General features: G+C 38.5%; 1 long non-coding RNA gene and 1 other non-coding gene across 2 annotated transcripts; both read right to left on the bottom strand.

The window, feature by feature from the left end:
• Positions 1 to 3,559: 3,559 nt before the first annotated feature.
• LOC145580721 (uncharacterized) lies at positions 3,560 to 4,867 on the bottom strand. Its single transcript, XR_014099593.1, has 2 exons — positions 4,141 to 4,867; positions 3,560 to 3,717 (listed from the first exon to the last, which is right to left on the bottom strand). It is a non-coding gene; the product is annotated as an uncharacterized LOC145580721 (long non-coding RNA).
• Positions 4,868 to 5,175: 308 nt separating this feature from the next.
• On the bottom strand, positions 5,176 to 5,281 carry LOC145565323 (small nucleolar RNA R71). The gene has a single exon (XR_014095011.1). It is a non-coding gene; the product is annotated as a small nucleolar RNA R71 (small nucleolar RNA).
• Positions 5,282 to 16,238: the final 10,957 nt, after the last annotated feature.

Here is a 16,238-nt window from a genome sequence, read left to right as displayed (position 1 = left end):
CCAGCTCTAAAACGAGTTTAAAATTAAGGCAAATTTGTCAAAAAAAAAAAAAAAAAAACTTTTAAAAGCACCATTTTGTGAAAAAAAAAAAACCTTTTGAAAGCTTTTTAGTTAAAAAAAAAAACACCACGTTCATTTTTTTTTTTTTGCAAGAGGAAACCTATTTCCTCAATTATCCTCCATCTAATTAACTTAATTAGACTCTTATTTCCTCCAATTTCTTCTAATTAATCACTAATCCACCCAATTACTTAATAATTATATTTAATTTATACATAAAAAAAGAACCACCACCCCAACCACCAACCAACCACCCTTCCCCCTCTTCCTCCCTTTCAAGCAACCCCCTCACCCATCGGACTCGCAGCCCAGATCCCCCACCTCCGGCGACCTACCTCCACCGCCGGTGGACCATCTCTTTCCCTCTTATCCCTGTTTGCGACGACCACCACCCTTCAAAATTTTGGATTTTATATACTCAAACATGCTCAAATCAAGTTAAAATAAATTCCAATTTGTTTCTAAATCACCCTAGCATCACATTCATACATAACCAAAGCCAAAACAAGCATCAATTGTAAGAAAGATGCACAAAAAAAATCCCCAAATGAATTTTCTAGGGTTTTTCAAAATAAAGGAGATGGTTGTTGGGATGTGATTACGGGGAAAGGGAAAGCCGTCTGGCAGTGGAGGAGGTCGCCGAAGGTGGGGGGATCCAGACAGCAGGTTTGGTGGGGGAGGGGTTGATTCCATGGGAGGAGGAAGGAAGAGTAAGGGGAGGGAGGAAGGGAGAAGGAAGGAGGGGGTGGTGTTTTTAATATATATTAATTAAATCTAATCATTTAATAATATGGTGGGTTAGAGGTTAGTTAGAAGAATTTAGAGTTTAATTAAGTTAAATGGTGGGTAATTAGGGGAATAGGTTTCCTCTCGCAAAAAAAATTAATGTGGTAGTTTTTTTAACCAAAAAGCTTTTAAAAGGTTTTTTTTCACAAAATGGTGCTTTTTAAATGTTTTTTAAGACAAATTTGCCTAAAATTAATTAAATCAGGCTACTAATTTAATGAGTAACATGATGAGTGTTATTTATGGCACTCATTTGGTTCTCTTTAGGGTGGAATTCATGCTATTTTATAGCTCTTTACTTTAGTTTTTCCTTAGCTTTACTCTTTATTTTCTTAGTTTGCATTTTCTTAGTTGAAACTATATTTTTAAGCATTTCTTGGTTTATTTTATAATTTTCTCTTTTATTTGCTTGTTTTCGTTCATTTTTCAGGTTATGATCGTAACCCGACGATTCCCAAGTCTCCTTCCCAAGTTTTACATCGTTTGAGATGCCCTTGCCTACCATTTGAAGATCAAGTTTGAAGGAGTGTATAGTCCAAGTTTTCTAGCTTGTGCATGCAAGCGGTGGGTACACCATTCTTGGTGTTGAACCCACTATGGAGGCTATTTGAAGACTGCCTCCTTCTGTGTTCATCAACAACATTAAGTGGAGCGCACGAGGAAGAGCAAAGTCAAAGGTGAAGGAGGTTGCCCTGCTCCTAGGCGCGGGCTCGCGCGACCATGGCGCGGCCGCGCAGCCCGGTTGTGCGGGCGCGCCTCACCTGGCATGGGCGCGCCTCTAAGGTTCTCTGTTCCGTATCCAGTTTTGCGCGATCGCGCTCCCCCTTGAAGATGGTCGCGCTTATACGGTTCTATTTTAGACGATCTAACTAAATTCTCTTTGTAAATTTTACTATATATAGACTTTCCTTCTATTTTTAGAGAGTTAGTTTAGAATAGAATTAGAATAGAAATTTCAGATCATTTTGTAGAGAAACTCTAGGTTGTAGAGAGAGAAGTTCTTGATTGATGATTCTAAACATTTTCTCTATTGATTTGAAGCAAGTTTGTAAGAATTTCTTTTACTTTAATGCAACCTTTAGCTTTTGATTTCAATTGTTTTGTTGATTGCTCAAGTTGGATTGAAATTGTGATTGAATTAGTTTGATTAATACGATGATGATGAATTTGTTTTTTAGCTTAGTTTTGATCTTGACTTCAATGGATTGTGAGTAGTTTTCTTGCTAGGGGAATGGTAAAGCATATATGAGTAATGGATTGATGCTAATTAGTAGAAATTAATGGAGTTGATGTAGTGATTAAATTGGTTGATTGATTATGTGCATGTGTGTGATTGATTGAAAAGTAGCTAACTTTGACCGTTGCACTAGATTACATTGTAAGTTCACATTGATACGGACAATTGATTTGTGGCTTGCATTTGTCGATTGAGTTGGTTTGTGAAGTTCCTAGCTAGAGTCTCTCGTAGTTGGCGCTAGTTTGACCTCTAGGAGATTATCCTACCATACTCTCCTGATTGCTTAATTTATTTTCCCTTGCAACACTCGACCTAGTCAATTCCAATCCCAATTAGTTGTATCCATTGCATGCATATGTGGATCCTAAACCCTAGTGTTTGATATATTTGGTTTTAATCTCGTTTTCTTAGTTGTTTTAGAATACACACACCTTACTTCACTTCTTCAAAATAGCTTAGCTCTAGCATTAGTATTCACCTCCCATTCCTAGTGGTTCGACCCTCGACTTTCTCCTATGCTAGTTGTAAGGAAGTGTTGAGTGATTACAAATTTTTTTTTGCCTAAGGAAGATTAGTCCAACGACCTAGTCTCCATCCCTTAGTCAAAATGGCACCGTTACCGAGGAATGACGTAGTTGTTTTCTATTGTTGTTGAGTCTATTTCACCTAATTTCAAAAAAAAAAAAAAAAACACAAAAAAGATTTTTCTCTTTAGGCTACATTTGTAGCCGTGCTATTGATACTTGCTTTGAGTTTTTGTATGCGTAGGATAAGAGGAAGACGTCTAGTGCCATTTGATCCGGAAATTGAGAGAACAATAACGAGGATAAGTGTTGCTAATCTTTCTTCAAGTCCAAGCTCTCCAAGAGAGGAAATTCATCAAAAAAAATGAGAAGAGGAGGATCGAGGAAGAATGGGAGCTAATCCAAGAGTTGCTTTGAAGGAGTTAGGAACTCCCGGTGCTTATAGATTTGAGAGTGGCATAGCACCACCAACAACACCAGCCAATGACTTTGAGATAACGCCGACAATGACAACAATGATTGAACAAAGGCAATTTAGTGGTGACAAGCATGAATGCCCACTAAACCATCTCAAAGAGTTCGAGAAGTATTGTAATATACACTACTACAAAAACATGAATATAGAACGCCTAAAACTAGCAATATAGAACGCCTCAGAGGCGTTCTTCTGAGGGGGTGCCCTATAAAGTCTTCAGAACGCCTTAAAGGGGCGTTCTATACCTAACACAATACAGATCGCCTATCTAAGATAGGCGCTTCGTATTTAAGGTACAAAGTGAATAATAGGATGACAACTCTATAGCTCTATAAAAAGAGAGCGCCTATCACAGATAGGCGTTCTCTTTTCCTTAATTTTTTTAAAAAAAAAAATTATTCTATTATTATTATTATTTTTATTATAATAATAATAATAATAATAATAATAATAATTAATACGGAGTACACAATAATATTATACGTAGTACGAGTATTAATTAAAATAACAAATAGTATTTGAATTACAATAACTAAATTTCTTACAAGACATTTATATTACAATTTCTCTAATACAACTAAATTAAGTCGATTGTGTGAAGCCTGTTGTAGTCAAGCAAATTTCCATGCTAATATCTGTAAAAACATGTAACAACTATTAGAAGATTTTCCTCAAATGCTTAACATTCATGTACAACAATCTATACACAATACAAGACTAATTCTTAGGCTTAAGTTAGGTAGCTAAATATATCTACACTACCAGAAATAATAACAAACGATATATACAAATATATCTTAACAACAACAAATGATAAGACAATAATTGCAATGTAATTTAAGAGAATTTTATACAACTTCATCACTGAATCAAGTCCTCGCTAGAAACCCATAATCCACCCAAACAAATATAAATCTTAATACAATTTTAATTAAGACATTAAATCTCATCCCACAAGAAATTAAAGTAAACTCAGTTCATAACGTCACTCATATATGTTCAAACTAAACAATTAAAGAAACTAAATATAAAAAATGAAGAAATACAAACTAACCAACCTGCCAACATCATAGTAATGCTTCCAGTTCCAGCCTTCCACTATCGAGGCACAGAATTAGAGCAACCGCACCAAACACCCACAACCACAACATCAGCGCACAAAATTAAAACAAATCGCACCAAACATAAAATCTAGATCTAAAGTAATTTTACAATGAAAATCATAAATTTAAGATCTAGTATAACTGAAAATTAGAAAAAAAAATCTAAAGATGAAAATCAGAAACTACTCAAATTAGAGAGCTAAAGTAATTAAGGATTAAAACGAAATTGAAAATCAAAAATTGAAATAAGAATTAGACATAAATTAACTGAAAACTCTTACAAAACGCTCTGATCGCCATCTCCCGGCTCGGTGGTGGACAGTCGTGGCTCAATGGTGGCTCGTGGATCAATGGTGGGCGTGAAAAGCTTGCCTACGGTGTGTGGATTTATGGGCATGAGAAGTTAGACTATGGTATGTGGGGATTTGAGGAGAGGAAGAGGAGAGAGGGGATGATGATTTTAGATCTAGAAAGAGAAAAGGAGCGAGAAAGAGAAGAAGATAAGGAGGGGGCGGCTTTAATTTGATACTCGTAAGAAGTAAGTATATTTTAGGGTTATGTGGGTATATGATACTTTCAATTTTTTTTTAAATTATAATGTCTATACAACGCTCAAGTAAAAGAGGCGCTCCATATTATTTAGTGTAAATTTGAATACATCATATAGAGCTGTTAACTTAGACAGGCGCTCTATAGGTTTTCCATACAAAACGCCTATCTTGAATAGGCGATCTATATAATTCTAGAGATCGCCTATCCAACTTAACAGTTGTGTATTGTGTGTTACTTATTCTATATTTTGTGGTAGTGATACCATCAAGGTCTATGGGGTTTCTCAAGAATTTATAAGGCTCAAGCTATTTTCGTTTTCCCTAATCGGAAGAGCTTTGGAATGGTTAGACAAGGAAGTGAAACCTAATTCCTTGAGAACGTGGGATGAGGTCACTAAGGAGTTTCTTTCCCGTTTCTACCCTCAAAAGAAGACCGCCGAGACAAGAACTCTAATCCAAAGTTTCAAGAAAAAACCTAGTGAGAGTTTTTATGAGGCTTGGGAAAGATACAAGGAGTATCAAGGAGAATGTTCTCATCATGGAATTCCGACTTACCAAATCATACAAATTTTCTATGAAGGATTGAGTCCCCAGGGGAAGTCGTGCCTTGATGCCGGAGCCGGAGGCTCGATTATGAACAACACTGAAAAAGAGGTTGTAGACATATTAGAGGATGTAGTTTGCCACTACATGGATTCGCAAGAGGGAAAGAGAGAGAGTCTATAACCAAGAGTGGCTCAACGGTATATTCGGTTGATCATCTCAATGCAATCAATAACTTGTCTTCCCAAATCTCAAACTTGGTAAAGGAGATTACATTGATCAAAGCCAAGTTAGAGAGTGCCTCTTCGATTGCACCAAGTCTTCCCTTCCACATTAAGGGGAGAGGTACACCTTCTAACTCTACTTCTCCTTCTACTGATCGTGGGTAGAGACTAGGTAGTTGTACTAATCTTCCCTCGGAAAAACAAAATTTGTAATCTCTCAACACACCCTTATAACTAGCATAGGAGTAAGTCGAGGGTCGAACCACTGGGAATGAGAGGTGAATGCTAATGCTAAATCCAAGCTATCTCAAAGTAATGTTGTAAGGTGTGTAAATTCCAAAGCAATCAAACAATCAAGAAGAAATCAAATATATCAAACACTAGGATTTAGGATCCACGTATACTCGCAATGGTTACAACTAATTAGGATTGGAATTGACTAAGTCGAGTGTTGCAAGGGAAAATCAATTAAGCAATCAAGAGAGTATGGTAGGCTAATCTCCTATAGGTCAAACTAGCGCCAACTACGAGAGACTCTCACCGATCGAGGAATCGAAGAGCTTAATTTCCATAATTTTGCTCTCTTTGTTTTGTCATTCCTCTTTCCTTTTCTTTGTTAATGGCTGCTTGAATTGAATCGTTGCTAGCTATTTGGATTGAAGGAAATGGCTAGGGTTTGAAGGAGGAGAGAAAAAGACACGAGAGAAGAAGAGAAAGGAAATGAGCAGATGTAAGGGTAATCGGAGAATGAAGAGGAGAGAGAAGATAAAAAGAGAAAAGGTGAGTGGCGGACGTGGAATCTAAAAACAAGTGACCCGTCTTTAATGTTAACAGGTTTATCTACCAAAACAAGAGACCGATTTTCTCAATAGGCGGTCTCAGGTTTTTTTTTTTGACAAATCATTATTTTTCAAAAATAAAAACAAGAGACCCGTCATCTTAAATAACTGGTCTCTCGAATATTTTTACCACTCCAACCAATAAAGTTAGAGACCCGTTATTAATGATAAACAGTCTCTTGGATCAAAGAGACCGCTTATGTAGATAACAGGTCTTATATATTGGGTCTCTTTGGCCAATTTTGTAGTAGTGAATAAAGAATAAATTTAAGAAAAAGCTAAAGAAAATAGCCATAAAATAGCATGAAATCCACCCTAAAGAGAACCAAATAAGTGCCATAAATGACACTCATCAAATTTCCCCAAGCTAAACTTTTGCTCGTCCTCGAGCAAAACGAAGCAAGAAAGAATAAGGAGGAAAGACTTATTCAAAAAAAAAGAGAAAGACATGAGACGGGAATATACACTAAGACTCACTATCGTGGGAATCACAGTTGTTTTTAGCTACAACAAGCCCTTTAAACCCCAGAGTCACCTATGAGGACGAGTGAGGTCTCATAATGGTTTCCTAAGAGCTTAACCTATAACGCTCCACCAACATACATGAGGCAAATCACAAAAAGTAAGTAAAAGAAAGAAAAGCAAAATTGAAACCTTTATGAATTGGACTTTACAAAATGACTAAACTTCAAATGAATAAACATCTTTCTTAAGAAAATAGGGGTATGCACGTTCCAAGATATCCGAGGTTGATTGAAACATAGAATAAGCTAATCGTAGAGAACTAGTTATCACAATTCACCTTCATCCCATTCGATCTTACCGCGTTCTCCCTATAGTCTCAAATCTCCCTTTAATGAGAATCTCAATAGATCCTCGAAGGAGCCAGAAAAGAACACACTTTTGGGCTACTCGGCGTCTTGACTTTGCATCCCCTCTATTTAGGCTTTAACTCATAATGCTGACGAGGGGTGGAACTAGGTCGTTGAAACTAATCCTCCCTCGGTCAAACTAAATTTATAAATATTTAACCAACCTAAATACTAGTATAGAGGCAAGTCAAGGGTCGAACCCAAAGGAACGATAATGTTCAAGTGCTCTCAATTATGCGCCTAAGCTAGGTCGAAGTCTAAGGATAAAAAGCAAACACTATAACCAACTAACAAAATGAAGAACCAAACAAATAAACACTAGAAACAAGGATCAACAAGTAGTTATGACAATTGTAGCAACTCGGGAAGAATATGCAAATCAATAGTTGTGAAGACTAATGGCAAGCTCAATCAAAAGAGTCAACAAGCTATCTCCTAGAGGTCAAACTAGCGCCAACTACGAGAGACTCTAACTAGGAGCATCACTAATCAAGCTCAATCGACAATTGCAATTCCTAAATCAATGGTCCGTATCATTAGAAACTACAATGCAATCTAGCATAATTCTCAAGGCCTAATCGAATTACACACATGCAAACTTTCATTAATCACTTTAATCTCAACAATTAATCAACACAATCCCCAAATTAAGCACAATCAATCAATCATACAAGTTTCACCTAATCCCTAGCCAAACAATTACTCAAACATCATCATCTAATCAACAAACAACTAATGAAATCAAGAATAAAAAAAATATGGAGAATAATTACACTAATTAACAATCAAACATCAAAATCAAACAAAATAAATATGAAATCAAACAAAGAAATAAAATGAGATCGAGTTAGAGGTCGTCATTGATTGATTTGATGATCTTCAATACAATTGCCACCTTGAATCTTCAATCACTCAAATCACCATTGAAATTCCTCACTTTCTCTCTCTAAAATCTACTCCTAAAACTAACCCTAAAATTAGAGAGAGAAGCTCTCAACTAAGCTAAGAATATGATCTAAATCTAAAAATGAAATTTACCGCAAAAATTGGTTTCAAAAGGGCATTTATAAGAGGCGTGAAACGAAGAAGAGCGAAGCCGGAACCCGTAGAGGAGCACCCGCACAGCGATAGTGCGCGCCTACGCAGCAGGCCTGCGCGCCCGCGCTCTTATGAGTTTCTTCGGATCTTCTCGCGGTTTCGTGCGTTCTCTAAGGTCTTCGAATGAACGCACAACATGATGATGATAAAACACGGTTTATTTCCAGAGAAAGGCTTGCTTAAGGTCCAAGATTGACCGCTCTAGTAAAATAGTATTGCAATGAACGCAAGAGCTTGTCAAATTCACTACTAATCATTTCATAAGATAAACGTACGGTAGGCAAATGACGGGATAAGAACATGCAACAAGATTGTTGCACGCAAGTGAGAAGGTAGATGCAAAAAGAAAGAAGAATAATAAGGATCAAAAGGAAAAACAAGAAAATAAGAAGAAGAAGGGGGAAAATAAGAAGGGAAAGAAAAGGAAAAAGGCAAATCCTCCTCACAAAATTTTTGGTTAGAATATTTCCTCTCTTCCTCAACAATGATGAAATGAGGGACATAAAAATCTCCCATAGAAAAGGGATCCCTAATAGGCTCTTTGAAATAGGGATGTGGTCAAACCTTTGAGAAAAAGGGGTTTGAAAAATGGGAAAAGGGGTAGCTACTCCTCAACACAAGGTCTCACATCTCCAATGAAGGCATGAAAATCAATCATAGAGTCCTCAAATGAAGAACTCTCACAATCTACACCTACCTCAAGCTCAAAAACTCCAAGGGAATCAACCCTTATCCTCCTTTGCACCATAATAAACAACCTTTCCTTCAACTATCTCAAAACCTAAGTCCTCAAAACCATGCATGAGTGGAGGTAGAGTCATCGTAAATTCATCTAAATCCCAATAAGCTTTCTCGATGAACTCATCCAAAAATCTTAAAATTTTCATATGACTCTCATAAAACAAATGGAACATTACCTCAAAAGAGTCTACGTATTCATTGATAGAAGGCTCACAAACATACACTTGAGGCTAATCAAGATGGGAAAGAGGGTTAGGATTTTCAAATTCAACTCTATCTTCATTCTCAACTCCTTCACCATCACTCATATGCTCACCAATGGGATCCTCACACCCTCTTAGTTGCTCAAAATTATTTTCATCACCCAACACACACATTGGATAGAGATTTTTCACGAACAAGAATTAAGGATGACAATTGGCTTTCTAGCTCTTTACCTCTCTTTCTTCCCTCCTCAAGATGCTCCGCACTCTTTTTCATCACCTCCAATTGACTTCTCAAAGAATTAAGAATTGAATCCTTTTTAGGACCAAGATCATCACTAAGATCAATATGCCTAATTTGAGTTTCCAAAGTAGAAATAAGAGATTCAAAAGGTATAGAAGATTGAGGCTCAACAAGAGAAGAATAAGTACAACCAAGATTGGAAGAATCAACATTGAAATCATGAGGATATACATCACAATGGGGAGTGGGGGCATGTAGGGAATAATTTCAAGCCTTTAAATCCCACTAGCTTGAACCCCACTGTGATCATACACTAAAGTACGGTGGCGTCAAAAAGGGAAGAAGATAGAGCAAAAGAGTTGCCAACTAGTTTTTTAGGAACTTGTAAACCGTTCACGAGGTGAAGGTTACACCCCTTAACGATCCAAGAGATCGTCAAATCCATAAGGTCTAGAACCAAATAAGGGTTCGGGGATGATGGTACAAATCCAACCTAAAAGAGATTGAACCTGCCCTAATAATAGGCCTCTACTTTATTCTGATCATATTTATGTGCGCTTTCTAATTAACATGCAATCAATAGGATTAACCCTAAACCTGTTTAATCTATGTTGGTTGAATTTAATGCATAAAAAAACTATTATTGGCGATCACTTGAATTATAATCACATTAACCCTAAACAAGATTATTAAATATCTTATTAAGCGTAATTACAAGTACAAATTCCCTTTAAACATGCAATAATAGGTGTGATCAAGCAATAACAATAAATATCATCAAGCAACATAATAAATAATCATGATAAATATCATCATTATAAAATCATAAAAATAAATTATAATTAAAACAATCATAATAATAAATAAAAATATAATCATTATAACAATAATCATCATAAATCATAATAATTATAATCATAATCATGTTCATGTTAATATTAAAGCATAATAATAATAGCAAGATCCTAGGCATGATACTAACAAGATTAATAACAAACCCTAGCATGTCACTAAGAAATCAAGATCAAATCTTTAACCCTTACATGATACTAACACGAATAAATATTAGGAAGAACATATGAAGCATAATAACAATCATATTTAATATTAAAGTTACCCTAGACATGATACTAGGAACATCATAATAACAATATAAACGTGATTTCTACATCATAATATCAATTAAAACAATTAAAGTACTTACTTTGATGCCTCGTACCTCTTTCTAATAACGAAATACACACGTTAGTAACTTCAAGGAAAATAATAAACAAACAATTAAATTAAATAATTGAAATAGAGATTTGAATTGGGACCAAACCCTCAGAAATTAAACCTTTCACGTCTAGGGCGAAGGCAACTTCGAATATGGCTAGGTGTTTCTAGATCTTGTGAATGCGGAATTTTGTATGAAAAAAGCAAAGTAAGAAGAAAGAATTGAATGATTAAGAGAATGCTAATTAAAACTGATTATAGGTGAATGATGGATGTAGATGATGAATTGGTGAATGATTAGTGAGAATAGGTGAATGAAAACGGAGTTTTTAATACGATATTTATAGAGAAAATCAGCCAAAAAGATAACTTAAACAAAACAGAGTCTGACGCACAAAAAACAGAGCTGGCGCCACCCTTGGCTAACTGGCGCCAGGAACCAACACTAGCGCCAAGCGCCAATGGCTAGCGCCAGGCGCCAGGCCTGGTTCTAGACGCCAAGGCCTGGGGTTAGGCGCCAAGCCTGATTTTAACGCGTTTTCGAAAATCAGATAAATATACCGTACTGGAGGATAAAATCATATAATTTCCTCGAAAATGCTATTTGATTTTAATTAAAACTCTGAAAAGTCAAAAGTCAATTTATCAATGCTAATTGAATTAGGAATGAAAAGAACCTTCTAGAATATTCTAGAAGACTAAAACCATTCCTAATTGCATTAGGAATGATAAATCATATTAGGCCCTCCCCTAGTTCATTGGGCCGTATATAAAGCTCAAACCGGGCCCAGTTTAGTAAATTGGCCATAACTTCCTCAATATTCATCGGAATTGGGCTTATAATATATCGTTGGAAAGGTCTTTGCAACCATATCCAACTACACTACTATTGGACCCATATCATGGACCAACCAAACTGGATTGGCTATTTTCTTAAAAATAAGTTTTCAAAAACAGAGAGAAGAGAAAAGAAATAAAACTTTCCGCAACACTAGACTTTCCACACTTTCACTTCATTCGATTATGATTTGACGTGAAAGGTACTCATCACAGGGTTTGGTTTTGGGGAGACACAAATGGGTGTCTACAGAAGCCCCCACTTTGACTGAGTTTGGAGAAACGCAAGTTTCGAAAACAAAAGTCAATGTATCGATAGGAACGGAGAATGATTCAGAACGTTCTGTGATCCTAAATCAATCTTGCAACGCCGATACTTGCAAACTACCGTTAGTTAAATAGATAAAAGAGTTAAGAAACGCATATCTTGCACCGTTGAGCACACGTCTCTGAAAGTAACCAAATTGTTTTGATGACCTCCTGCAAGCTAGAGAATGCCATCTCGCTTGAAAACCGCTACGCCCGTAACTGCTTCCAATATAGAAGATTGCTTCGCCTGAAACGATCCTCCCCCGCAATGATAATATTCCACGTCCAAGGGAATACTATCGAAGATTATTTCTCTTGAAACAATCCTCATCCGCATTGATAATATTCCACGTCCAAGGGAATACTATCGAAGATTATTTCTCTTGAAATAATCCTCATCCGCATTATGACCATCTCCCATGCTTGAGGGAATATGATCGAAGACAACTTCGCCCGAAATTACCTCTAGTTGTTTGTGACAACTCTCCACAAGCTAGGGAATGCCGTCGAAGATATCTTCTCTTGAAGTCATCCTCATTTGATGCGATAATTTTCCAAAGGAAATTACGGAAGATCCACGCTTGTCAATCTTAAAAAGTTCGCCTGAACTTTGCTTCCGCTATGCCTGTACGTCGGCGCTTTCGTCGCTTTGAACCTATATGTCAGCGCTTTTTTCTTTTGAACCTATATGTCGGTGCTTTTCGCTAATGAGCCAATGCTTAGGCGCTTTAAGCTAAGTGAGACGATCTTTTATCAGGTCGATAACTTCATGTAATCAAGCCGATTACTAAATCATTTCAGATTGCTTAGAGGGGCTAACTGGCGTACCAAGGAACCCAAAAATATGTTGCAGAAGGCTAGCTCAACCTCATCAGGTGGCTGGGTGCTTTGGCGCCACTGAAAAACCATTAGCGCCACCTTATTAGCATTAGCGCCAGGCGCTGATATTGGCGCCAGGCGCCAAACCAAATTTGTGACGCCAATGCATAGGGCTTGGCGCCAACACGGGGATTTCCTTAAATACCCCTTTCCTCTTCATTTTGCTGCTGCTCGTCGCGATTTTGCTCGAAAGAAAGTCCGAAAACTTCAATTGCTCGGTGCTTGCTCGTTTTTCCACCGAATTCGCTCAAATTTGTTGCAAATCAAAGCTCTTTTCGTCTATTTTCCCGATCTATGTAGTTTTTATCCAAACTCACATCGGTTTTTATGAATTCTTGGCATGTTTATTCACGAATTTCATGAAAATTCGAAACTTATAATGCTCAATTTGCTTTGTTTGTCAAGTTTCATGCCATGAAATTGCTTGATTATGTTTGTATATTGCCTTGGGAGTAATTTGAGACTTGTTTGACTCAATTTGGTGAAGAAATGAGCAATTTGCCATTGTTGGACCTCTTAAGGTTGTAAAGAACAATGTGGCTCGTTCTTGATATTTTTGCTAGCAATTCTTGTTCAATTTGTCACAATAATCACTATAGTGTTGCAAGAAATTGTTTGATTGCTTGAAAAAATAATGTTACGCTTAATTTGAATTTGTGCTCTGTTTTAGTACTACGTACTCTGTTTTTGCGAACATAGTATCATGCGGCTAGGCGAACCTTAGATACTATAGAACCTTAATTTATGATGATTCTGCACAATGTAGCATGGCTAGACAGCGAGGCTCGGGTTCACGGTCCTGAAACACTAGACGGGAGCATGAGCCTGTGGAGGATGACATCACGCCTTCCACTTCGCTTGTTCGACTTCCGGAGTGGGATGAGCGGACCTTGTTCTTCGCCCCTGTCCACCACATTTCTGAGAGAGAAAGACAGGGCATCGCGCCCGGGAGGACACGGCATCACGGCTCTGGCTGTGATGGTTTGGGCGATTTGTACAGGATGTACATCGCCAGAGATCTTGAGACGAGACTCCTATGGGAGTCTTGCGGGCTAGCTACTCTGTTTGAGACTTCTGAGGCTATGGTCGCCTCCACCGGGGGTCATCATGTAGTGCGCGCTTTGGTGGAGTCCTTCTAGGACACTACCAACACCTTCCATTTCCTCTAGGGCGAGATGATGGTCGCCCCTACAGACTTCAGTCTCATCATAGGACTTGAGTTCACCTCTGTGCCACTGCCGTTTGATAGCGGAATCGACGTCTTTTCTTCGGAGGTCGAGAAGCTGTTGGGGTCGATCGCTATTCGGGCCCGAGCTGAGGTCGAGACGACTCAGTTTAGTGCTAGAGGAATTCGCCGCTCGACACTAGCAGCGGCTCTTGATGACGATGCGACCACCCGAGAACAACGGGTGCGCATCTTTGTGCTGATGTTGTTGTCAGGGACATTCTCCCCTGACAAGGGTAGTAGGGCATTGCTTTACTACCTCCCTGCTGTCCGTGACCTCCATCGGATCGGGACTTATGATTGGGCTAGCTTGGCCTATGCTGAATTTGTTCGTGCGCTGAGGGACTCGTGTCGACACCGGTCCTTTGGGACGAACGTTGCTTTGTCTGCTTTTTGGAAGGTCGTAGAGGTAAACATTTACTCCCTATAAAGTTTAGCTCCACATATTAGTTTAGCATTTACTCACACTTTTAGCTCTTTGTAGATCTGGTTCTACGAGTACTTTCCTTCTGTTGCGCCGGCGAGACCATCGCCGCGGGGATTTCCAGTGAGCGCCTCTTGGGGCGGTCACCATGTGGACATGTCCACTACACATGTCCGGAACCGGATCATCGCGGTACGACTTTTATTATTTTTTTTACATTTTTCGCGATGCTTTAGATATATTCTTGCCTGATTGATGCTCTTTATAAGGACCTGAGGTGGTATACTGGCCGTGGGGTGGTTGGACAGTCCCTTGGTTAGCCGCACAGTATTCTGTTGAGCGTCGTTATTTCTTGGGGACTTATGGAGCGGTCGCGTACTTAGGAGAGAGGGTCGCTAGACAACATTCTTCTGATGTCTTCGTCGTTCCTGCTGCGCCACCACGTCATATGTTCGACGAGGCGCGGTTGTCGAGCATGTCTGAGGGAGCTGGTACCCCTTGGCGGTCCCATATGATCCTCGGGCGGTGTTATGCTGAGGAGCTACTACCTTTGTTAGCTCCAGCCCCCGTACCGGCTGAGGATGTGAGGGTAAGTTTTCAGTTCTTTACTTTCCACTAAGTAGCCCCCAAGTAATGTTTTACTGACCTTTTTGTCTTATCAGGACGGTGCTGCTGAGTTCGTGCCACCCCGAATGTCCATCCACTACCAGGGGCTGTACGGGCCGATCGAGGAGATGATTTCTCCGGCTCCCGAGGGCGAGCGCTTCGTAGAGCGGTCGATTCCTCGCCACCAGACTCGAGTAAGCCTAGTTTTTTCAGAATTTTTGTGTTCATGTATCATGCATTTTTACTGAATTATTTTTCTGACAGTTTTCACGCGAGGTGGTTTCGGCGATGGCACGATGCATAGATGCCTTCCGGAGCCAGCTCGTCCGGATGAGGAACGCGACCACTTGCCGTCGGGATGACGTCACCCGAGAGGTAGTCTTTCTTTATGTATTTCCTTGTGTAGGCGTCGTTCGAAGTGCGCCTACGTTAAAAGCATGTTGTGAATATGCTTGGCACTCATAGGAAGTGGGAATTGACATTACGATTAGGGACAACGATTAGGGACAAATAAAGTAGGGAGCCGCCAACAAGTTTTTAAGGAACTTGTAAACCGTCCACGGATCATAAAAAGGCAACCACGATAAGGGACAACGATAGGCAACAACGATTGACCCGTGAAGGTTACACCCCATTCATAATCCACGAGATTACTAACTCCATATGGTTCGGAACCACGAAAGGAGGATCGGGGATGATGGTACGAAGTGAGTCATGGAGTCACATTCGCCCGTATTGGCCTCTACTCGATTCTTATAGTGAAAAGTGATTCCTGCGATCTCAAAGGCATACAAACAAAATATTCAATTTGCTCCAAACTAGTATTAAGCTAAATTGGTTGAATATTAATGCAACATATAATTCTAAAATATTGTGATCACTTGATTAAACAACAAGATTAAAAGGAACCTAAACCGGTTGTCCAAATTGTCTTATTAGGCGTGATTTTCAATTACATATTCCCTTTAACATGCAATATGGTGATCTTAAAAAATACAATAGAATCAATATCGACATAAAAACCAATTTAATCATAATTCCAACAACATAAAAATTGTTAGAAGAACAATAATAATAAAAAGAGCATGATCCTTACTTTGAATCTGTTTGTTTGCAACTACAAAATAATAAACGAGTTAGTAACTTCAAGGAAATAACAAAGCAATGACTAAGTTAAATTAAATAAAATAAAGTTGATTTTGGGGCCAAACCCTCAAACGATTCTACCTTTCACGCCTTGGTT

Source organism: Chenopodium album, chromosome 1 (genome assembly GCF_948465745.1).
Source record: "Chenopodium album chromosome 1, dcCheAlbu1.1, whole genome shotgun sequence".
Classification (NCBI taxonomy): domain Eukaryota; kingdom Viridiplantae; phylum Streptophyta; class Magnoliopsida; order Caryophyllales; family Amaranthaceae; genus Chenopodium; species Chenopodium album.
Note: the sequence above shows the minus strand (reverse complement) of the source record. Positions and strands in the feature narration are given on the sequence as shown.